Source organism: Trichosurus vulpecula, chromosome 7, assembly GCF_011100635.1.
Source record: "Trichosurus vulpecula isolate mTriVul1 chromosome 7, mTriVul1.pri, whole genome shotgun sequence".
Classification (NCBI taxonomy): Eukaryota; Metazoa; Chordata; class Mammalia; order Diprotodontia; family Phalangeridae; genus Trichosurus; species Trichosurus vulpecula.
This window is the reverse complement of record NC_050579.1, coordinates 154373205-154399115: the sequence shown is the minus strand read 5'-3', so window position 1 is coordinate 154399115 and position 25911 is coordinate 154373205. Positions and strand designations below refer to the sequence as shown.

Genomic DNA, 25911 nt, shown 5'->3' with positions numbered 1-25911 from the left:
ACCAGTGCTTCTTAAACTGAGGGTTGAGAAAAATTTGGCAATAGTAAAAGATTTCTGAACATGCAAGGACCAAAAATTAATTAAAAATCAAACAGGTAATGAATCGGAGGTGTTTCTCTCAGTCCTTGCCTGTGTCGCATCGGGCAACTTCCCCGCAGCCTTGGTTCTAAACACACAACATGTGCACGCCATCACACCACACAACACCAATGAATGCTGCCAAAATGCGAAAAGGGGTCTCCAATGGAAAAAATTTAAGAAGCCCTGCTCTAGACAAGTTCATGTAAGCCTTCAGAGTTATACAGCTTTCTAAACTGAATTGTCCAACAATGGAATAGGGTTACCTTACAGAGAAGGGAGCACCCTGCAACTAGAAGTTCTCAACCAGATGGAGAATAACCATCTCTCAAGGATGATGTGGAAGGGATTTCCATATTGCGTGGAGGTTGAAATCAATGACTTCTAAGGTCTCTTCCTTTTCTAAGATCCTACGAAATGACATTCAAAACTGAATGCACAGCAACTTCATGGAAGGCTCCACAGAAGACATATCAGAAGGCACCTTTCCCTGCTTCTTTGCTGAGGCGGGGGACTATGGACGTGGAACATTGAATATAATGCAATACTTTTTTTTGATATGTTGGTTAGTTTTACCAACTTTTTTTTCTTCTTTTAAAAAATTCTTTATTATAAGGCAGGGCTGTCCAACCTTAGGTTTTTATTGAAACAATAGACAATATGTTTTGATTTGTCATTTTAGTGAGAGCTCTGCAGCAGATAAGTTTCATTTACTAAAGCATTTATGTAAATTTCTATGCTTTAAGGTGGGCTGCATGTCTATTTTGGACAACCCTGTTATAAGGAATGGCTCTGAGAGGGAGAAGGGAGGCATGTATTGGGAAATGTAGGTTATATAAAAACAAAAGCTATCAATAAAAAGTTTATATGTAAAAAGAAAACAAAATTCAATGAAATGAGAGTACCAGGCTTTGAAATAAAGCTATTAACTCCAGGCATACAGTCTGAACCTTTAACACATTGTTGTATCTCTCCTACAATTCTCTACACACAGATCAAAGTTCTAGTACTAAGTGGCTTTCAAACTCCCCTGTAGTGCATGCCTAAGAAATTTCAGAAAATCATCTAGCTTTTAGAGAAGGTGAAAAAGGCTGGAAATCAAAGTATCACCTCCAAGAAAATAATGCCTTGGTCATGTAAACCTGCCCTACTCATTTCCTGCATTTCTCTCTCTCTTTTTTTCTTTCTACATTTTTTTCCCACACAGGAAGTCTCTGTCAGGCAGTATGAAGCTGAGAGTTCAATCTACTTCCTCCCCTCCTCCCTTTAAAACAATTCACCTTATTTGCTTCTAAATGAAATTCCACCAATTTCCAAATTTAAACAAAACCCAAACCAAGGTGATTTGACTCAGTGGCAGAATAAATGGAAGGAAGAGGCAGTGAGTTATATATACTTACTCTGAGACACCAATGCCAAGAACCAGACCAGTTCTTTGGCAAATAAGATTAGCAACGTAAGACCTCCTGGCTAGTTGTAGAGTACAGTAAGGAGTGAATGTTATTATCATCTTTGGACAAAGCAGTATGGACAGAGTGCTGGACTTGGGGATCAGGAAGACCTGGGTTCAAATCCCACCTCAGACATTTACAAGCTAGGTGCTTTTTGTCCCTCAGTTTCCCGATATGTAAAAGGGTGGATTTGATGGCTTAAAAAGTCCCTTCCAGCTCTAAGTCTATGATTCCAAGACCTTTCACTCTGCCATCTTGGTTCCATCCTTGATTCCATGATCTTAATTGCACTGGGGACCTAATGATAAATCTCGCTGGATAGAACCAATCTTTTTTTGACTCTCCTCCCACAAAACTTGTGCTCCTCTGGGGGCTTGGTTTCTAGAGTTTGTCCAGCCTGTTGGGGGGAGCTTCAACCTGTTAGCACTGTCTTCTATAATGTTACACCCAGGTCATACAACCATAAATTTAGAGCCAGGAGGGACCTCCCTCCCAAGGCCATCTTGTCCACCCCCCGACCCCCGCCATTTTACACATGAGAAAACATGAATTTTTTTTTCAGGTTTTGGAGGTCAGCTTCGTCTAGTCTTAAGACCATAAATTTAGAGACAGAAGGGGCATCTCAGAGGGCTGCTGAGTCCAACCTTCTTATTTTACAGATGGAAAAACTGAGGCTGAGAGTACCCAGGGAGCATAAGGGATTTGTCCAGGGAGTAAGCATGAGAGTGAGGATTTAAACCTGGGTCCCCAGACTCTAGAGCCAGAGCTGTAAGCTGTAAGCTCTTCGGGGGCAGGGATTGTATTCCCTGCTTGTCACAGAGTAGGCCCTCAATAAATGTTCACTGATTTTTGTCAAACGGGAGGCACTTTGTCCCAATGGTCTTTTAATATTGGTCTGTTAAATGGCTACCAGCCATTCTGTTTCCCTCCAATTCTCCATGCCCCAAATGCAATTAGCCTTCTTCTTCCTCTGCCTAAGCAGATGAATTTGAAATAACATTCAAACACACAGAATCTCAAGACTTCTCTGCTCTGTATTCTACCCCTTTATCTCTCTCTCTATCTCTGTGTCTTTCATTTTTATCCTCTCAGCAAAGAGGCTCATTACCTTGATCGTACAGTAATAGCAGAAAAAACACAAGAAACTAAGTAAATTAAGCTGTCAACAATATCCTTTGCCTTTGGCCCAGAAGGCTATCCTCATTATACCTAGGAAACACCATATTCCTTAGAAACAGTCACAGCGACAAAAACTGCAGTCACTAACAGGAAACACAGAAGCAGAGCTACATTTCATCATCATAAAATTTTGCCTTCTCTCAGCTTAACACAGATTTTAAAGAGGCAAAGAACAAGGAAGCAACCATCTTTTATGGGCCCCCATCATCTAACAAAAGCTATTAGGAATAAATGCAGCAACACTTACCAGAATTTCTCCCAGCTATCACAAATTTTATATACACCACATTTCTTCTACCACAGCTGTAGCGCTGGTCCTGAAACACAATACCACATAGAGAGTGAGAAAAGCATCATTAAGCTGCAATAATCTGACTCATATTGCTTTACCCGAAGAATCTATAACAATCTCCTTCCCCAGCAACCTTATCAAACCTATACGACTTCTATTTGGAATGTCTTTCACTGATATTTCAGACCCATATGCTAACTGATTAATGATCATTAGGCAGTAGTCATGGTGCACGAGGAAATGAAAATTTATGGACCTGAAAAATTTGTACGATAAAGGAATAAAGCTGGAAATTGAGTTGACAATGGTTGAACTGCATTTTTTTTTGCATACCTCCAGTAGTTGACCATATAGGAGAAACAAAAAACAAAAACACAAGATAAACACCAGGAATAATAAGTCTTTCTCCAAGATCCTGGCTCACTTATTGCCCTATTAATCTTAGGTATGTTTGTGTTGTCTGCAGAATACAAAGAGATAAGAATCTCAGCACCCTATTCAGAATATAAGCTACTTAAAGTCAGGGGCCATATTTTCTATTTCTATGATATTTCCCACAATGTCATCTATAGAAAATGGGTATTTGATAAACACTTTTTTTTTAGACACTTGATTCAATTCTATATGCATTTGGTAAATGCTTACTATGTGCATGGTGCTGGAGATATAAAGACAAAAATAAAATAATCACTACCCTCAGTGAGCTGACATTTTCCTGTGCTAGATACATATGTGCAGATATATAAATCCAAAACATATTTAAATAAATACAAACTATTTCAGGGGGTGAGAGAAAGAACTAACAACTGGGACATCAGGAAAGGTCTCCTATAAGAGGTGGAGACTAAACTAACCCTGGAAGGGAAGCAGAGATTCTAAGGGTTGGAGGTGAGAAGGGACCCAGGAATCACAAAATTTTCAAATTTTCACAAAATACCTCAGTGGTTACCTAAGAATACCCAAAAGTATGTCCACTGTAACACCTCTGACAAAGCATTACTGGCCTGTCTGGCCATTTTTTTTTGAAAACTACCAGAAAACTCTAAATCAATCTCTAATCTCAGCTTTCTGGGTCTCATAATTTGTATTCTTAGTCACAAAGGAAGCCAGGTGGGAAAGTGGATAGATCAGTGAAAAAAAAAAACATTATCACTACTAGAGAAACAACTCAATGTGATCAAACTTTCCACTTATCACTACTGTGGGAAACTGACTACAATGGAAAATACGCTAAGTTTCCACCACATAGAGCTCTTCTTATGTCACCATAGATTCAATTCAATTAACAAAACCTTACTGAGCACTTATTATGTGCAAAGTATACTGTGTGATGGTAGGAGGAAAGTCATTCAAAAGTCTTTTGAGCTGTGGTTTCCTTATCTGAAAAATGGTGACGATGAGAGTAGCCCCAAACTCCCAGGGTTGTTGTGACAATCACATGAGAGGTGTACGTACTCTGTGAACATTAAAGTACTACAGAAGTGCAAGCAATCGACATCATCTAAACTTTCCATCTCTTCTAATCAATAAAAATGCCTACTATGTGCCAGTCACTGGGCTGGATGCTGGAGATGCAAATGCAATCAATGAACCAATCCCTACCCTGAATTTACATTTGATTCAGGAAGATAACACATGCATATAGAAACATAGATGGAATAAATGCCCAATAAAATGGTAGGTGAACACAAGGTAGTTTGGGAGGGAAATCATTACCCATGGACTTGGATCTGAAGAGGTTTCATGCAAGAATCATTGCTTAAAGTCCAGGGGTGGAGAATGTGTACCCTTGAGGCCACGTGTGGCCCTCTAGGTCCTCAAGTGTGGCCCTTTGCCTGAATTCAAACTTCATAAATAAAAGGATTAAGCCTTAAACCATGTCTTGAAGGAAGAGGGGAATTCTTTTAGGAAAAGTTAAGGAGGGCGTACATTCCAGGCATGCAGAATGACCCACACAAAGGCATAGAGATGAGAGAAGGTATACCTTGTGTGAGGAACAGAGACAAGACCTCCAACCTTGGACCACATGTAAAATTTCAAATCTTGTCCAAGGTTGGGAAGGGAGGGGGCCATAACTAAAAAGGGACAGGGGACGTCTTCATAGAGGTCCATTGCATTTGAACCTAGATTATTCTTCCATTATACCATTAAAGAAATGGATCCCTATGAATACCACAAGTTAACATTATCTATGTTATATTGTATTTTTATTTATTTTGTTAAACATTTTCCAATTACATTTTGATCTAGTTCAGATCTCACGTGGGAGTTTTGCAGGCAGAGAGTTTGATGCCTCTGCACTACATCATGCGGCCTTCTTGTCCTCATGGAGCTTAATATAGTCTAATAGAGAAATCAGCTATGTGGCGCAAATAGCTAAGGTATAAAGTAATAGAGAATAAAGGCTGCCAAAAAGTCCCAAAATTAGGGGAGGGAGAAAGTCTTCATAAAATCGGAGTGGGGCTTTACAGGATGAGTAGGTTAACAGGCAAAGATAGGGGAAAGAGAACATTTCAGGCATGGAAAGTAGCCTGTACAAAAAGTAAGGGGACAAGAGAGCACAAGTCATGTTTTCTGGGCAGACAGCAGTCTGGTTTTGCTAGAATGTAAGAGCCACCTCAGGATTTTTATTTCTTGGTTCTGGTACATAAAAAAGAATAGAAAAATGGACATTATTTACTGGTCCAAAAGGCTCAGGATTGAGGGCTCCTCCAAGCCAGAATGAATAGAAAACCAACAGAATGATCCCTTTTCCAAGTGGATAATTTCTGTGTGCACAGGGAGTCTCAACATGAAAACATAACTTGAAAGGGACCTGCGTCCATTCGCATAAGCAGAAATTATCCTTGGCAGCCTACTAGGTTTGACATCATGTCAAGTGATACTTAGTATAAAAAGGGAAATAACCCTGCCCACATCCAGTAGTTTTAGAAGATAATTAAGACTAAGGACATAGCAATATGGAAAAGAAAGATCAGCCCTAAAACATGCTGTTTAAGACTGAGGAAATTTTATATCCATTTCACAACTTAAATTTATTTTCAATTCCTTACGAATTTATTAAGCCCCTACTGAAAATTTATTATTTAGGGGCTGTGATTTTTTTTTTTGTAGGCAGCTAGGTGGCTCAGTGAATAGAGCGCTGGGCCTGGAGTCAGGAAGGCCTGAGTTCAAATCTGGACCCAGACACTTACTAGCTGTGTGACCCTAAGCAAGCCAGTTTTCTCATCTATAAAATCGACTGGGGAAGGAAATGACAAACCACTCCAGTATCATTACCAGTAGAAAACCCCATGGACAGTTTGGTTCATGGTGTCACGAAGAGTCAGACATGACTGAAGAACAACGACCTGTGATTTTACTTATGTGGGGTACTTTCTCTCTTGTAATGCAGATCAGTAACTGTTTTATAATTTATAGTTCTAGAGACATGTGTGGGGCATGAGCACTGGGCAGTTAAGTGACTTGCCCAAGGTCACACTGCCAGTATCTTTCAGAGGCCTGACTTGAAACCAGGTTTTCCTGATTCCATGGCTAGCTCCCTATTCATTACACAAGCTTCAATACTAGAATGTCTTTTCTGATGTAATATATTCTGGTGCAGAGATCATCAGAAGTCAGTGTTTATCCCATGTGTTCACAAAACCAGACACAACTGATAGTTTTTTTTTGTTGTTTTCTAGTACATAGCCACAAGTTCTGTTGTTTCTCTCAACTTAATGGCAATCTCCTCCTCTTTGGCAATTGTTCAACATTTATATGAACTAGAATTACTTGGATTAAACATTTCTAGTCCAAGATAGACAGACAGCCTGGCACGAACGATAGATGTGCATCATTTAGATGAATTGGAATTACGTGGATTAAGCATTTCTAGTGTAAGATAGACAAACAGCCTGTCCTAACCAATAGAGAGCTGGCCTTGGAGCCAGAACAACCACCACAGCAACCAGAACAACAACAGTAGCATTTATATAGTGATTTAAGGTTTGCAAAACACTTTGCAAATATTTCACTTGATCCTCAACAACCCTGGGAGGTGGGTGCTATTATTAACCCCCCTTTACAGATTTTTTAATTTAATATTTTTTAATTTAATATTTTATTTTTCTCCCAATTACATGTAAAAACAATTTTTAACATTTGTTTGCAAAATACATTTTCAACTGGACTATTCCTTTTATTTAAGTCTTCAAGAAATATCCAGAATAGAAATGAGTAACTGAGGCACAGGGGTTCCACAAAATGCTCCAGGTGACCAAGAATCGAAAAGCAAGAGTGTAGGGCTTTAATTTTGACTCAGAAGCATTCAGCTCATGCACTGCGCTCCCTATATTAGTGACCCAAGACACTGATAACAGTCGATCACTTTTTGACATTCCAGAAAACTCTCAAAGTCATCCAGTCTATATGACCAACTCAGAGGAAGTGCTAAAAAAGCATTCCAAGTTATTTTAACCATAGAGGTCACCAGTTGCCTACACCAGAAGTCACACAGATGTCATTTCCTGAAAAGACAATGGGAGGCTAATTGCTGAAATCCAGAATCCAATAGAGAAGGCAACCTGTGACATGCAAAGAAGAAGGAGATTAAGGGGCTCACTCGATATCGAGATTAACTCCCGTTATTTAAAGGCAAAGAAACAAAATAAGTCACTATATCTATAACCAAATGTTAAAAGAGTTTCTAAAGCTATGAGTCCAAACAAGTCTAATTTCTTCAGACTGAAGATCTGGCTAGAACAAAGTTGCAGGGGCCACCGAGGTGACTCAAGTGGGATAGCCAGGTATTGAGAAAAAAACAAAAAACAATAGATCTGCAATTAGAAGACCTCGTTTGGAATCTGATTCAGCTACTGTGTGACCTTGGGCGAGTTACATAACCTTTATGTTATGTTCTCCCCGTCTATAAAATGGTAGGTGGGGGTGATCTCTAAGGATTAGGTGATCTCTGAGGTCACTTTCATGTCTACATCCTGTGAAGCTCTGGGGGATTTGGTTAAAAGTAAAGATTAGGGAGGAGGGCAGGCGAAGGATTTTCTTTCCTTTTGCAGTGTATTGCAGCTATAATTTATGCAGCCAGAAGGGAAGGACAGGATAAGCCATTTCACTTGAAAAAGGAAAATTTGGTTAGACTACAGCCCTGCATCTTTCCATCCTCAGTAAATTTTCTCCAAATCTAAAGCCAATTGTTTGAAAAATGAAGAAGTTGAGTCTGGCAAGAGGCTAATACATTAAAAAAAACAAGGCCTAGTCACTAGTGGGAAGGATAAAGATCCTGAAAACCCAGGATTCCCAAGTACAGCAGCCTTCTCCTCTCATCAGGCGGGCATCATGCAGGCCCTGTTACAACCCACTACCTGATCCTTTTTGTGAAACTCACTTCCAACTGTTGTCCCTGAAGGTGTTCTAATCCCTTTGACTTTCTTCCAAAGGGTCTGGCAGACTCAAAACAAGGCTGTTGTTTCTCTTTTGTGGAGGGAGGGTGGAAAAGAAGAGAGAAGTGAGGTGATGGAAAAGAAGGCATAAGGAGGGGGAAATGGACAGAAAACCAATGAGCAAAGGGACTAATGTCAGGGAAGAAGCCAGTCCAAGAAAAAGAAATTACTGATCACAGGAGAGAAGACAGGGAGAGCAGATGGCAAAAAAGACAAGCTAATTTTTCCCCTTTGAGCCTGTTATTGGCAAAACTGGAAGGGCTGGGGAAAGGAAGCTCGCTGTAGATCAGGAAGCAGTGAACCCAACAAGTCAAGAGAAAACATTTGAAGGGTATGGAGGAGAGATAATGACTTTATCCTCAGCTCCTAACACTGGCAGCTACTGTGACCAAGAGCCACATTTCCTACTTGCAATTAGCTCCGCTTGGGAGAAAATACAGCACATCTGCAGCTGACTACAGCTCTCTGTAAGGGGACCCTTTGTAACTTCCATGACCACCTCCACTAAAGCTCACAGTCCATTTGTACATGGGATTGCCTCTCATACACAAAGGCGCATACACAAGAAATAGATACAAAACCCTGAATTTACAAAGGAGATAAATCAGGGGGCTGGTTATTCTCTTCACAAAGGGATTCCCGAATTTGTCTAAAACCCAGCTCCTCTAATGCATTCAGAATAACTCTGTTTACAAAAGTTCTACTTTCACATAATCAATAAGAATTTGTTTAGCTTTTATTAGGTTCTCAGCATTGGGCTATGTGAAACGAAAAACAGAGAAGAAATAGAAGATAATATGATTTTAGAACCTTAAGGGAGGTTGGAGAAGAGTAGTTGAGCCCTCTTGTTTTAAAGGAGGAAAATAAGACAGATAACGACCTGCCCAAGGTCACACAGCTAAAAAGTAGCAGAGTGCAATTTGAACCCAGGTTCCTGGACCAAAGCTCCAGCAATCTTTCCATTTTACTCTGTTGTCTCTCCAGTGAAGTTCCAGTCCTTGAGCTTACCATCTAAATGGGTAAATGAAGCTAAAACCCATGGAACAAGAGTGAACAAAATAAGACAACATATGACTAAATGCTTAATTACATGGTACAGACTAGTATGCTAGAGAATTTCAGAAGAGAGAAATAAGTGAGGGCAGGGGAATCAGGATCTGGGTAGGCCTGAGGAGGAAGCATTCCAGGCAAAGGGAATGAGTGAAGGAAGAGGTAGAAATCAACATCATGTCTTTGTGGAACAGTGTAGTGACTAGTATAACAAAAACCTGAGGGTATGAGTTAGGGTGGGAGGGCGTCTTGGGAAATAGGGTTGGCTAATTTATTTCTCCCTGGACTGAAATGCAGGCAGAGGCATTCAAGCTTGAAGCAGTAGAAAACTGGGGAGCAGGGGAGGGTCTGATGACAGCAGTGTTTTTAAAGGAAGACACATCTGGCAGTAATGGGCAGTAGAGATTTGTGAAAAGAGACAAATCACTGAGAGCAGTTAGGAATCTGTCCCAGTATTTTAGGCTGAAGTGATTGAGGTCCAGCCTGGGGTGATGACAGAAGAATATGGGACACTTTTTTATTTATTTTAACATTCATTTTTAAAAATTCTGAGTTCCAAATTCTCTCCCTCCCTCCAGCCCCTCCCCACCCATTAAGAAGGCAAGCAATACGATGCCCATTATACTTGTGAAGTGATGCAAAACATATTTCTATGTTAGCCATGTTTAAAAAAAAGCAAGAAAAATAAAGAAGCAAAAAAAAATTAATATGCCTCAAATGGCACTCACGTACATCAATTCTCTCTCTAGAGGTTGAGAACATTTTTTCATCATGAATCTTTTGGAATTGTCTTAGAAATACTGACTGGAGTAGCTAACTAAGTCTTTCACACTTAATCATTGTTACTATATTGCTATTACTGTATACAATGGTTATCTGGGTCTGCTGACTTCACTTTGCATCACTTCATACAAGTCTTCTTAGGTTTTTCTGAAACCATCCTGCTCGTCATTTCTTTTAGCTCAATAGTATTCTATCACAATCATATATCACAACTTGTTTAGCCATTCCCCAATTGTTGGATATCCCTTCAATTTCCAACTCTTTGCCACCACAAAAAAGAGCTACTATAAATATTTTTGTACATGTATGTCCTTTTCCTTTTTCTCTGATCTTTTTAGGATACAGACCTAGTATACAGCTTTATATCCCTTTGGGCATAGTTCTAAATTGTTCTCCCAAATGGGATCAAATTCACAACTCCAACAACAGTGAGGGATTTAGCGTCTCTATTTTTCCACATCCTCTCCAGGATTTGTCATTTTCCTTTTCTGTAATGTTAACCAATCCAATAAATGTGAGGCCATACTTCAGAGTTGTTTTAATTTGCATTACAATGAGAGACATTTTGAGGAAAAAAAATGGAAATAGGACTAAGTGACTGATAGGATATAAAGAAACACAAAAGAGAAAAGAACCAAAAGAGAATCCTAAATTTTTCAGCCATAAATGACTAGGGGAATATTCATGTCATTGACAGAAAGAAGTCAGCTGGATGAGGAAAGAGGAAAGCGAGAAGGAGAGAGAGAGGGAGAGAGAGAGAAAAAAGAGTGAAGAGAGTGATTTTGGTATCAATTATATAGAATTACATCTCATATGTCAAATCAAGGTACATTTAACACAGGAATACCTAAACTGGGAATCTGTGAACTCCTTTAAAAAATCTTGATGATTTTATTTGCATATAAATGATTTCCTTTGTAATCTTATGTGCTTCATTTTAGGTATTTAAAAACATCTTTCTGAGAAGGAGTCCATAGGCTTCATTAGACTGACAGAGGGATCCATCACACAGAAAAAGTTAAGAACTCTTGGTCTAACGTGAAATGCCTGGAACATGATATGATACCTCAGAAGAGTGGCAATGAGAAGTTAGGCAGCAAGTTCTATGCTCATAGAGAAAAACCCCTCATTTCATATTTGTTCTGTTGTTTCAGTCATGTCTGATTCTTGGTGACCCCATCTGGGGTTTTCTTGGCAAAATACTAGTGGTATCTTTGGTGCTTTGCCATTTCCTCATTTCCTTTTCCAGCTCATTTGACAGATGAAGAAACTGAGGCAAACAGGGTTAAGTGACTTGTCCACACAGCTAGTAAGTGTCTGAGGCCAGATTTGAACTCAGGAAGATGAGTCTTCCTCACTCTAGGGCTGGCACTCTGTCTACTGTGCCACCTAACTGCCCTAATTTCATATAAAGGGAGGAAAAACCCAACTATCCACCGACAACCATAGGTTGGACTCTTAACTAGGGCCAGCTGTCTAACAAATAAACTGTAATTACTGTAAACAACCCATATCAAAAACAGGATGTTAATAGATATGTGCTCAATACCAATGACTTTATTTTTCTATGATTAAAAACTATATAAATAATATAATATATAAATCATCAAGTTTACAAAATGATTTTCCAATATCAACTTATTTGAGACCAACAACCCTGTTATGTAAGAACTATGGTTATTACCATACTCACATGACTGAGGAGGAAATACAGGCCCAATGAGGTTAAGTCACTGGCCCACAGTCACCTAACTCATATCAGATAGGATTTGAACAAAGATCTTCATGACTCCAAGTATAGCCTACTCTTCAATTCCCCATTACATCCCCACCCCAGAAATAAATATCTTGAATTTCACAAACCACAGTGCTGGATTTTGGATTTCTCAGTATATTTTATACTATTAGGTCCTTTATATGGCTCAGTGGATAAGAAGATCAGCTTTGGATTCAGGAACTCTGGGTTTCAACTCCTATCTCTGATGCATACTAGGTGGTCACTTAACTGCTCAGTGCCTTTGATAACTCTCCAATACTATAGATTACAGATGAGTTGCAGTACTATCTAAATTGGAAGAGCTTCCATACAGGAAATTCCTCTTACTGATACAATCATAAGCTGAGACCAAAAAAAAAAAATGGCCACACCAATCCTGAGAAAATGTTTCAGGGCTCACCAACACAGTGACCACATCTAAGAGTATATGCAACAATCTGCAGCCATATATCCCCATCTCTCTAATGAAAGGATGGAGAAGCATTTCCTGATCTCTTCTCCAAAACCAAGATTGGTCATAATTACACAGTGTTTAGCTTCATTTTAAAGTTCTTTTCATTTATATTACATATATATTCATTGTATACATTATTTTCCAGGTTCTGCCTGTTATTCCTCTTGTATTTCTCTGAATTCCTCATATCTATCATGAAACAATATTCATATATAATGTTCAAACAAGCCAGTCCCTGACTTCAAAAAACTTGCATTCTAATTTTTGCTATTCAGTTGTTTCAGTCATGTCTGATTCTCTGTGACTCCATTTGGAGTTTTCTTGGCAGAGATCCTAGAGGGATTTGCCATTTCCTTCTCCAGCTCATTTTACAGATGAGGAAGCTGAGGCAAACAGGGTTAAGTGACTTGCCCAGGGTCAGACAGTGAATAAGCATCTGAGGCAGAATTTGAACAATGTTTATAATTTCCACTTCTTTCATAAGTTGCTCAAATCCTTGGTCCCATTAAATCCATTGGGGATAAAATATTCTACTTAACAACTGTTATCGGAATTATTTACCATATTAGTTTTCTCTCAGTTGCTATTTTTATTTTCATTTTGGTTATGACATTTTTTTTGCTGTAGAGATTTAAAGATTTTATACAAACTAATCCTTTTCCTTTGTCCCCAATAATTAGCTCCCTTTCTTCAATAGATAGAACTGTATCTACCTTCCATAACTGAGATAAATATACTATTTTTGTACTCTCCCAAAGGGGGTGGGGCTCTTCTCCCTTTTATCCATTGGAGTAGTTGGTGAGTTCTATACTTCCAAAGAACTCTTTTACCCAGGGCTTTTGCCTTTAATCCCAGTCACACCCTTTGGCCTAAAATGTATTCACAGGTGGTATAGTCAGAATACACCTTCAGCCAAGCTTTTACCACCTGGATGTGTATGTCTCCCTCTAGTGGAGATGCAGAGAAGGCTGGTCAGACCTGTGCCAAGTACTTCAACACAGGTTAGAAGCAGCCTTTGGTTCAGTCAAAGGGCTGCACTTGAGGACCTAGAGAGCCACATTTTGGCCTCGAGGCTGCAGGTTCCCCACCCCTAGTTAGAGCTTGAAGAAACCTTAGAAATCACTGAGCATAATTTCCTCATTTTATGGGCCAGGAAACTGAAGCCCTGAGATAGGCAGGGATCTGCCAATAGTTTAACTGCTAGGAAATGATAAAGAAAGGAATCTTCACATGCCCAGTCCACTGTCTTCCATTTTTACCATTCTCCTCAACATAAGGAAGAACTTGCTAACAGTTAGAACTGTCCAAAAGTAAAATGGTCAGCTTAGTAAGATACTGAGTTCCCTAACACTAAAAGTATTCAAGCAACAGAATGCAAATAAAAAGGAATCACGTGGGTTGGACAAGAGTGCCTCTAAGCTGGCTTCAAACAGGTAGGGAAAATTCTCATCCTTGTGTTCAATTCTTATACAGCTAGCTGCGCAGCAAAGTGGATAGCGTGCGAGGATTGGAGTCAGGAAGACCCGAGTTTGAATCCTGCCTTTGGTGCTTACCACCCTGTGACTGTGAACAAGTCATTAAATGCCTGCTTTTCTGTTTCCCAGTCTGTAACATGGGGACAATGATAGCATCTATTTCAGGGAGTTGTTGCAAGGATTAAATGAAATGATATACATAAAGAAGTTTGTAAACCTTAAAGCACTATGTAAATGCTAGCTATTTATTGTTACTGTCATTATTATATCAAGAATAGCCTCAATAAACACAGAGATCTTTCTCATAAAAAATTTAAAGCACAGAGAAAATGCAGATAGTATATTTGGAGAGTGGAGGCTAATAGCTTCTTACTTACTTTTGGGGTGGGGGAAGAGTATAGAAGTACCATTTGTGATCTGTTCCCTTCCTTTGGAATCGTCTCTGCTTTGAGACAGCTTGAAAAAGCAATCCCTGTTTTTTTTTTTTTAAATTTTACAGTCATCCCGGGGAATAGATTTTTCCTATGTATTTGGAGCTGTTCTTCCTGACTTGATCTTAAATACCCAGAGTACTTCCTCACACAGTATATTTAGGTGGTAAGGTTGGGACGCTTCCTCTACTGTTTCTGATTAGAATATAGTAATATAGAAATAGAAGCAGCATTCTGAAGTAGAATGGATAAAGATCTGGCTATGGAGTCAGGAGGATCTGGGTTCAAGTCCTATGTCTGACACATTGGCTGTGTGATTGTGGGCACTTCACTAAACCTGTCAGCATCCCAGGCAACTGTCCTCTATGGTGCAGAGAAGGTGTTGATTTGTAATTGTGGGGGAAGTTCCTCACTGGGAATGGGGGGGAGGCATGGCGGGGGGGGGGGGGGGGGGAGGCCCGGGGATGGTAGTAGAACTGATCCATTTAATGCCTACTTGTTGTCTTCTGGTTTAAACTATGAATGTGCTTGGGATAATCTGGGTAGCTGTGTCTCATTAAGGTTTGTTTTCCCAATTAATCTTTGCTGTTTTGTGAGTAGATATTGTTCATATTCTGTGTCACCCCACTCCATAAAAATGTCCCAAATGAGCTTGTACTCTAGGCAGGTGTTATACATTGTGGCTATGTCTTTCCCCTTGGCATGAAGATCAAGTGTTTTGGTGGCTAAGGTGGTTTCTGGGTTCTTTGTTGTGGCTAGTGTCTTGTCACTGGCCAAACTTCTATTAAAAATGGTGATCATCCAAGTGAATGTCCTTAACTTTTGTCCACTCCCCCTTTTCCAGAGTTGACACTTTGCCTAAATAGACTAGATTATAGCTTCTATAATGGCCCTCAAACTGAATAATAGAATTTTAATTTTGTCTTTTAAGTCTGTATTGATTTTTTTTGTTTGTTTTTTTACCTCTGTTGTATACAGTCAATGAGTTTTCTGTAAATAGGCTTTACCAACATTCTGGAGAGTGATTCTCTGTATTCTCTATAAATACTTTGTAAACACATTCTCTGTATGTATTTCAAGAAATTGGTTCTTGGATAGCACATCAAGTTTGTCACCCAGAATGTACCTGAGCCTTTCTAGCCTGGTACAATCCACCTTCAATAAAACAGAGTTACCTCTATGCCAGGAAAGGGTATCAGGATAAGACCTTTTTAGAGAATCAGCTATAAAGAAGTCTATATTATTATGCAGCTCCTAGCTAGAAGGTTCATAAGCTCATAGGATTCTGAGATGGAAATTATGTCTCTTGAAACAGAACTATATATAGTAAAAATCTGATAGAAAATAGTCTATAAGATGGGTATTCTGCCAACACTAGCAATTTAAATGTCTTTTGGATAATGAATTTTGGTACGTTCAGAATTATATGAGAAAGAAACTTCATTATATAATCCAGAATTTCTGGCCTTGATCTGTGACCCTAGGTAAGTCTCAATTCACCTCTGCGTGCTTCCTTTACCTCATTTGTAAAACAAGAAAAATCCCGACCTACTTCACAGAGCTGTAGTGAAGAATAAATGAAAATCATTTTGCTTTTTGTATCTGTTTCTCTACAATGCCAGATGGATGCCACATATTAATAATAGCCAGGATTTGCCTCCTTCCCTTGGGAACTGCGTGCTTATTCCGAAAGAACAGCTGAAAAGGCGGTTCAGTCACGAAGGGGAATATTCTATATTCTGCCCACTCAGAATATCTAGGCTAACACTTTCAGAAATGGATGCCAGCTCATTTTTACAAATGGAACCTACAGTCCTCAGAAGAGATCACTGAAAGATTCAGTCATTTTCCAAGGACAAAACTAGATGGGTTCTCTCAGATGGTCACCATGGGAAAGACATTCTCTCTGTGATCGATGAATAAATACAACATTAGAGAAATCTAGAGAAATCCCTCCCTCTGTGGGAAAGGCAATTAAAAATGCTCTGTCCATAATTAAGCAAGAAGCAAGTGCTCCTATGTTTTATGAGTTTTAAATGTTCCAAAAATTGACCAAAAGGCAACAAAATGATACTGATTACTTTAAACATAGTGGTGCAGCCCCTTCCAAATTACAAATAAATGTGAAAATTCTCCCTGTTCATACCCCAAGTTGAATTCATTTTCCAAACATCCAAAACTCTCATAAAGTTTAGTGTACTCTTGAAGACAAAAGAATAGCGAAAGATAGTAAGGCTGGGAAAGGGGAAAAAATTAGCTACTCAGATCTAAAAATAGAGAATTTTTTACAGAGATATATCCTGTTAGCTATTTGAGGTGCATGGTCTAGTGATAGAATAAATATTTATTGCAGAAAAATGATCTAAAATATTTTAATAGTCACCAACAGATATAAAGCTCAGTTCTAACTGACAATGAATGTTTTAAGTGAAGAAGTAGAGTGCATTCCAGTTAACAGAAATTTACTCCAGCATTTTCAGAAAGATTCAAGGCTCTTTCACAGTTCCGAGGGTAGCATTCAAATGAACACACAGTCTTACAAATAATAAGTAAATTGTATTTGCCAGCCCACAACTCTCTCAACACAGTAGCAATTGAGTGTGCTGCCACACCAAGCCAGCCCCAAAATATCCAGGACAGAAATACAAGGGAGATAAGGGGAACCTCCTTTGCTCCATGCAGAGCACCTCTTCCACCCTCCAAGCTCTGAGTCCTTCACTCTCTAGCCTCCAATGATAACTCAAATTTATACAGTATAGCATGTGAGGCACGTAAAGCACTTTAGTGTCAGTGTTATTATTTCTACTTCACAGATGGAAAAAACTGAGAGGTCATGAGACCTGCCCAGAAGGAATCACACAATTTGTAATTATAAGAGCCTGGATTTGAATCCAGTTCTCTCCTCCCTCCAGGTCCAGTGTATTCTTTCCAGAAACAACAATCATATAGGAGGAAAATCAGAAAGAATGGTAATCCCAGGTGAAGCCTCAGTGGTGGTTAGAGCCTGTAATTTCCGACGTGTTTGGGTTAATACTGGCCAGGTGGCAACCTGTAAGAGTTACTAGGCGGGATGTAACATGAGTGTGCTATGAAACGCTCAGTAATTTTCTAATTTTTTAAAAGAGTCATAAAAAATTGTATATAAAGTGCTTGCTGATGCTCCACGGGTATGAGTCATTCTTTGTGAAGTGGGAGGTTCTCAGATCAAATGCATTCTGTATTATGGGTTTCACATGTCCTTTGATTTTAACACCTCAATTAGTGTTAATAGGAGTTACCCGCACACCAATGGGAAGATAAATCCCCTTTACTTAGTGGAGCTCCAATAAATGATTTGTAATAAGCAATGTAAAATGCTTTCCAATTTTCTTTCAAGTAATGAAACACTCCCCCAGGATAGCCACAAATTAAACATCAGATTTCATGGGGTGGATGGAGGGAGGTGGGGTGGGGTGGAGGGCAAAAGGAGGATGAGAGACAGAGAGAGAGAGAGAGAGAGAGAGAGAGAGAGAGAGAGAGAGAGAGAGAGAGAGAGAGAGAGAGAGAGAGTCCTCCAATTCAGAAGTCAGATGAATATTTTTAGCTTTCAAGGAAAGATAAGAGAAAGGGAGAGACAAAGGTAGAATATGGGAACAGTCAGCCTCTTACACATTTACCTTCCTCTTCTGGAGTGGGGACAAGAAGTGAAATTGGAGAAGGAGCAGGTAGAGGTGTGGTGACAGAAGAAAGCCTGAAGTCCAACTAGGCAAATCTCCAGTACTGCCCAGACTAAGTGATGCTGTCCAATGTATGAGGTAGAAGGAGTGGAAAGAATCAAGAGCTTGACCACAGTTTTAAGAGGAAGCCCAAATACTAAGGGGCACAAGGCAACTGTTAGGTACCCTGGAGCTGGGGTTTGTTGAGCTGTGATCTATACTACAGCTCAAATGTGAAGAATGAATGTATACAGTGATGAGAAAAATGGAACTTGTCAAGATAAGAATGAATATGATGAAAGAATTTTTTTTAACAAAATGATTAGGTTTACTACACTATAAAACTGGAATCATTATAACAGTGCCACTGTCTGTCATATTATTTTTTGTATTTTTTTCCAGGGGATTTTAATACTATTTAGTGGCTTCCAAAAATATACACTAACCTGGAATAGGAAATTAAGTTCTGAGGATGATGCGGCAGAACAACCGGTGAATGGATTATTTTGCTGTGATACAAAGTACTGTTACAGATTTCTTAATTAAGGCTGAAAATGCATTTTCTGACCTATCACCTTATCATTCTTAAGTACTACATTCCTCTCCTGAATATTTCTCTTCAGGAGACAAATAGAGGATTACTGACATCCATTAGAGAAAGTGCAGAGGGGGAGATAAAGTCTTAATGTATTATCTGCATTTATCTGTTCCGAAAAACATTCAGCTGACTGGCAGTGAATGTTCTAAAACTCTGAAGACCTGAAATCTCACATAACCAAATATGAAAAATATTTACTAAATATTTGCTAAAAATTCAACACATCTCCAAAGGGTATCCCTCTTTTGGATTTATTTTACTGGTTTCAATTTAGTCATACTCTATAATGTTGTTTTTCTAAAAATAAAACTGAAAGAGATTAAGCTATTGAAGCTTAAAATTTCACTAGGACTTTGGGGCCACCCTATAGAAAAGGGAAAACAAGGTCAAGAAACTCCTGTAATAGAGAGATCTGAGATAGAATGAAGGCTGCTTTTCTTACTTTCTCACACCGCAGTAGTAATGTGCAGGATACAGGACTGTGTTTTAAATTGCTTTTAAAATTGGGAGCAATGACTCTACATATCATCCCCTAATGACCATAGAAAAAGAATATGGAGGCAATGTAGTGCTGTGGAAATAGCAGTGACTTTGCAGTCATAAGACTTGAGTTCAAATCCCAGCTCTAACTCTTACTACTTGTTTTGTTACCTTGGCAAAGTCATTTCGCTTTACTTACTAGGCCTCAGTTTCTTCACCTATCAAACAGTGGAAAAGGCCTCTAAGGTCTCTTCTAGCTCTAGACTCATGATCTGGTGATTTTATGAATCAGTCTCTCATAGGTTTACCCTACTCTCCTGGCATAGGGACAAGAAGTGAAACTGGAGAAGGAGAAGGTACAAGTGCTGGTATAAATGCAGGCCCCAATCACGGGGCATAGCAAGGACTAAACACCAGCCCATTTCTAGAATTTGCTGCTTTTGTAACACTACATAAATTCTAAAACATAGTGGGGTGCTCTAGGCCAGTGATCTCTAAAGTGGAGGCACTGGCCTGATTCCAAGGAGTATATGTTTAATGAATCAGATGTTGAGAGGTTGGGTTGAATCCCACCCTCCCTGTAATAGCTAATCGTGGGGCTTGTCTTCAACACATCTCCCAAATCCTCCCCTTCTGAACCCAGCACTAGCCCTTTAGGGAAGTTCTTCTCTAACTTCTACCAGAGCAAGAGTTGCACAAGTGCCATTGGGAAAATCTTTCACTTCCTGCCCCACCAAATCACTTCATGGTTGTAGCAACCCTTAGAATGTGATTTGAGTTCCAGGGATAATCACCGAGAAGATCTCAACCTGCCCTGCCCCCCCTTTTATTTTTGGTGTGACAGTGAGTCTTGCAGGATGAGCTAATATGGCGATGGGTTTCAATCTGCATCACAGAGCTCATTATGCTATTTCCCCCCCAGAATCTACACCTCTTCTGCTGGGTCATCTCTAGTCATTCTGATCTATATCTTGCCAGATATATCTGATCTATATCTCCTCCAGATGGCTCTGGAGGAGAAAGTGAGGCTGGTGACTTTGCAGAGCCCTCCCTCACTTAAATCCAACATCACCTGCATCTGACTCCTTCCCTCTGGTCACACAGCCACCACCATGGCATGGGCTCTCATCACCTCACTTCTTACTGGATCCACTATCACAATGCTTCCCTAATCAGTTTCCCTGATTCAAGTTTCTCTCTTCTCCCAAACATTCTTCACAAGGCTGCCAAAGTGCTTTTCTTAAAGTGTAGGTTGGACCATGTCTTTCCCCTTCTCGGTAAACCACAGTGACTCCCTTTGACTTTAGCATCAAATGTTATTTTAAATGTATCTCATTTTTCTAAAACTGCTGTTTTTGCTTCAGTTTTATAATGCACATAATTATTAGTACAGTAGCAATATATATAATTTATGTATGAGTAAATATACAAATATTGGAGGAGGTGTGCTCAAAACTTTTTTTTCACCGATAGAGATATACAATCAAAGAACTTTGGAGACTACTTCTCTAGGTACTTCAATAGTAACTGCTCTGTAAGTAAGGCTTTCCGGTTACTGAGAACGAGGTAGCGTGTTTAAAAGGCTTTGACTCTCATCTGCAGGCATCTTCTCTGCTTTTGCTGGAGACTGTAGCAAAGAAAGGATGTATGAACAGCCTGTGAAGTAGGATGTACCTCCAGAGGGTCTCTGAGAATACTCCAAGGGCAGAGGTGAAAAACTGCTTGATTTGGGGGGAATCTGGAGTTCCGAAAACACTGGAATATTAAGATCGACTCAAATTTCTCAGCATCACCAATTTTCAGCTTTCCGTGAGTGTATCATCTGATTACCAGCACCTCAACATTGCTCAGCCACCAGGGTCTTTGGCTATCTACAGTCAGGCTGGATTGAGGAAGCACAGAGCCAGGTTTATAAAAAATAGGATTGGATGAGAGACTAATGATATTCCAAAGCCAAATAGAAAGCCATTTGGATTAGCCATTCCTTTTTTTTTTTTTTAATAATCTACCTGTGCTTTCTCCTCACTAATTCCTCTCCAATATTTCAAGGATCTGTAATGTCATTCAGGTAGTCTTCCCCTCTAGTAACACAAACTGTAGTTTGTCCATTAATCAAAAAGCCTTTATTGTTGACTAAGTGCCAAGTATTAGGGATACAAATACAAAAGTGTGACAATCCTTGTTCACCAGGCACTTATGTTCCACAAGGGGACGACAACATAAGTAGTTATGGGATAAGTAAATGTAGGATATATATGTGTAACCTTTATATTGTCATTAGAGGTGGCATTAACAACTGGGGGAATCAAGAGGTATAGATAGAGACCATCTGCTAAAGTATAGAAGCCTTAGTAGATGGTCTCCATGACTTATTGAAGCTAAAGAAATCCATCCTGTCGTGCTCAAACTAGTCATGAGCTTATCAAAGCATGGTTAAGCTGGTCCACTTATGACAGACATAATAAAGAGTTTGTTTATGCAAAGATTTCCCCACCTACCAATACTTGAGAACTGCTGGTGAAAAGCTAGAGAACCCAGTTACCTCCATGGCACCATGAAGATTCACTGGAGGACTTTAGCAAAGGACTCCCATTAGCAAATACTTAAAATGTGTCCTAAGTCAAACTGTATGTATCTCACAGACACCAGTTTCGATGCTCTAAGTAGCACTTCTTCCACAATAATTTGGCACAAATGCCATTCAATTGAAGTAAAACAACAATCTATCAACAAATATATTTTTTAAAAATGTTAGTGCCTAATATGTAAGGTACGACGTTAGTTGCTATTGGAGAACGCAAGGAGTATAAAGTCTCTGACTGCCAAGGGCCCATGAGTCACTTGCTAGTAGTGCCTTCTTTCTGTGGTTATATCCAATTCACCCTGTATACATTTTATGTGCACATTTATGTCTGAACGCTGTTTTCTTTATTAAACCATGATCTCCTTGAGAGCTGAGACTATTTTTGCCCTTGTATACCCCAAGTATTTAGCAAAGTAGCTGACATTTTGTTGTTGTTAGCTGTTTTTCAGTCATGTCCAACTTTTCATGACCCCACTTAGGGCTTTCTTGGCAAGGATACTGGAATGGTTTGCTATTTTCTTCTCCAGCTCATTTTACAGATGAGGAACTGAGGCAAACAGGGTTAAAGGTTGTGACCCCTTGCCCAGGGTCACAAAGCTAGTAAATGCCTGAGGCCAAATTTGAATTCAGGTCCTCCTAACTCCAGCCCTGGTGTTCTATCCACCATACCAGCTAGCTGCCCCTACCTGAAACACAGTAGGTGCTTAATAAATGCTTGTTGACTTGACTTGAAGAGACAGAAGAAAGTAGAGTTAGCTAATAATATGAACATAGAACATCTGATGGATGTTTAACTTGGGTAAAACTCTTAACAACTTAAGGAACTCTAAAATTCTTGGCCAGGAAGCTAGTGAGTAAAAGGACAAATGGAGACTAGAATCTTACATCAGTTCCTCTTGATAACTACAAGAGTGAGAAGAAGGAAATTGAGCAGGCAACTTTTATTTTGTTTTTGCTTTCCTGATATTCATGGGCTTCATCAGTTTCCAACACTGTTCAAAACTCTTCAAGCAACCTGGACATAACAGAATACCCCTCTCCCTTCCATCAGCACAATCAACAAAATGATGTCTTTGATTCCCTCCTTACTTCTTGACTCAAAATGCTGCTTTTAGGCAGGTTTTTGGTGGATTTTCAGTTCTTTCCAAATCAAATGGCCTTTCAAATGGTATCGTTCAAATGGTCCCTCAAAAAGTATTATATCAGTCAACAAATTAAGAAAAGTAGTACTAAGGTTTTGGGTTTTTTTTTTTGTTTTTAATTTTTAAGTGTTTTGCCTAAAGTCTGAGAATGACGTTTCGGATCATTTAAAAAAACATTTAATGGTAATAAGAATAAGGGTTTATTGTTCTGAAGGCATATTTCTTTAGAACAGTAGTTTAAACAATTTCTCAAATATGATCATATATTTTGTACTTTAGGGAACATTTTCAGTTGACAGTTGAAGGAAGAGAATCAGAAGATTTTAGACGAAGGACCTTGGAGACCGCCTCATTCAACCCACTCAGATGAAGGAACTGGAGGCCAGAAGTTAAACACTTTGCCCATAAGTTCACATGGCTAGCAAGCGGCAAAGCCAAGCATAAAGACCGAGCCAGGAACTCACAGATTTAGAACAGAAGAGATCTTACTGCCTATCTGGTCAAACCCACTCATTTTACAGACAAGGAAACTGAAGGCTACAGGTTAAGCGATTTGCCCAAGGTCACATGGCTAGTGAGTGTCTAGAATCCTAGATCTCTGATCCCAAAACCAGCACTCTTTTCATTACATTCATTACCTCTCAAATCTGTCATCAATGAAAATCAGCAATAAAATCATTTTTCAACATCCATTCGTTCAACAAAAAATTGAGTACCTTATCAATAGGCACTACATACACAACTGAAGATCACACAGGGCATCATGACTAGTGATAGTTCTATGTTTAACACTGTGCTAGGTACCTGGTAAAGGGAAAAAATAGCAAATTCTGGAACACCAATGGTCCCAACTAAGGTGGGGAAGGTAAAGAGAACAGCACAGAAAATGTGAACAGGGGATACTATCTATAATTTTGGCTGGTATTATGCTGAGGGAAACGACAGAGAGAGAGAGAGAGAGAGAGAGAGAGAGAGAGAGAGAGAGAGAGAGAGAGAGAGAGAGAGAGAGAGAGAGAGACTTGCCAAGTATGATTTAATCCTCGTTGCAAAGAACAGACAGAGAAACCTGAAGATAATCTGAGAAGCCTCTTAACTGGACTCCCTGCTTCTAGCCTCTCCTCTCTCTAATCCATCCTCCCACACAGATGCCAGAATAATCTTTTCTAAAGCATAGGTCTAACTATGTCCACTCCTCTGCTCTAAAATCTTTAATAACTCCCTACTATCATTAAAATAAAATATAAAATCCTTAACCTGGCATTTAAAGCCCTGCACAGTCTGCCTACAGCTCACATTCCTAAACTTATTTCACATCACCCACCTTTGATGCACTTTATGTTCCAGCTTAATTGACTGACTTGATTTTCTCCAATCTCTGCATTTCATCTCTCAAAAGCACCTTGGTGCTTTTGCCTAAACTGCCTCCCTGTGCCTAGAAAGTACTTCTTCCTCACATCCACCTTTGGGATGCCTTAAGCTTCCCATCAAAGCTCAACCCAGATCCCAACTCCCATGGGGAAGCTTACCCAATACTGCTACTTAGTGTTGTCTCCCTCCTTCGATTATCTTAGTTTACTTATCTGTTGTACATACTATGTCATACTGATATATACATATAACCTTTAAATAATGATTATTGTAAGGTATGCTCCTTGAGAGCAGGGTCTGTTTGCTTTTTGAGTTTATCTACACAGAACCTAGCACAGTATGCTGTACAGAGCAGGCATATTATGAATTTTGAATTAAACTGAACCTTCAAATGCCTATTTCTTGCAGAAAAGATGTCATTTTACTACAATGTTTAAAAATATGGAGTTCTCCATTAAGCACTACAAAATATCTATCATACTGTGAGTGGAACAGACCACATGAAAAGCAAGTAAGAGAAATGTTCTCTTTCTGATAAATGACCCTTTCCCCTCCAACAGAGTTTCACACACACTCAGATTGTTGTAGGGGATGTTGATGGCTGCAGTCTGTATTCAACCAGGAATAACTGAAGCAGCACTGTCTCCCTCTCAGGATCTATGGCTTAGGAAACAAGTTGCAAATAAAAGTGCCATGAACTTGAAAAGATAATTTTGCCCTTGCACATTTCAAAACCAAGAGATATCTCAGGACATATCTGGAAATACCAAAAAGGGTTCTGTGGACAGATACTGGAGAAACAGAGGGAAAAACCAGCCATTTGCTCTTTAACACCACTCCTCCAATGTTGATTGATTTCTCAGGGGAGCTGGATAAATACAGACCTACCAATACTACCTGATACTATCTGATACTACTCCTGTCATCAAGAACCATTGTTTGTTTCCAGGTTGCACACTATAGAGACCATTTATTGGCTGTCTGAATTATTTGGCAAGGGAGGTATACCAAATCCCATTTCTTTCCCACCGTTCCCTAGCTCTGCTTTTGTCCTAAATCAAAGAGTGCCAAAATTCCTCTACTACAGCTCAGGTGACAGAAAGAACCAGCTGTTCTTGGACCATACTTCTAAGGGCTTCTTTTCATACTATCCAGCTGTAAGACTTTAGAAAACATCTGGTTCACCCAAGATGCTGCCCCCTCCATGGAAAGAGGATAGCTTAAATTTTTTAATCCCCAAACAAAGTCTTGGAATTAGAGTCCTCTTGTCTGATGGAACATAAATGGCATTCAGTCCTTTAGTAATGTAAGGGATACATAGGTAGTATTCATATTAACAGAGAAAATGAGGCTTTCGCTTACTAACCTCTGTGGACATGAGAAAGGACCACTCACCAAGCTGAGTGCCAAATCTTTAGCAAAGTGGGCTTCTCATTTAGATCCGAATCCTGGTTCTGCTACTTTCTATCTGTGAGAGCTTGGCCAATCATTTAAACCTCTCTCGTCCATCGAATTCTAACATGAAAAATGAGGGGGTTGGAATGAATGACCTCTAAGATACCTTTCTGCTCAAAATCCATCCCTGAATTAACAGTGTTAACTAGATTAATTAACTAAAAACTAACTATAGCCTGAA

At 39.4% G+C, this 25911-nt stretch overlaps 1 protein-coding gene across 5 annotated transcripts in view; it reads right to left on the bottom strand.

The window, feature by feature from the left end:
- The window catches only part of FYN (FYN proto-oncogene, Src family tyrosine kinase), a 300014-nt gene that overhangs the window by 172151 nt on the left and 101952 nt on the right, over positions 1-25911 (bottom strand). For all 5 annotated transcript variants that reach the window (XM_036766548.1, XM_036766549.1, XM_036766553.1 and 2 more), the window contains one exon: positions 2956-3025. The gene's annotated coding sequence lies outside the window, so the exon portion shown is untranslated. The remainder of the gene's footprint in view (positions 1-2955; positions 3026-25911) is intronic.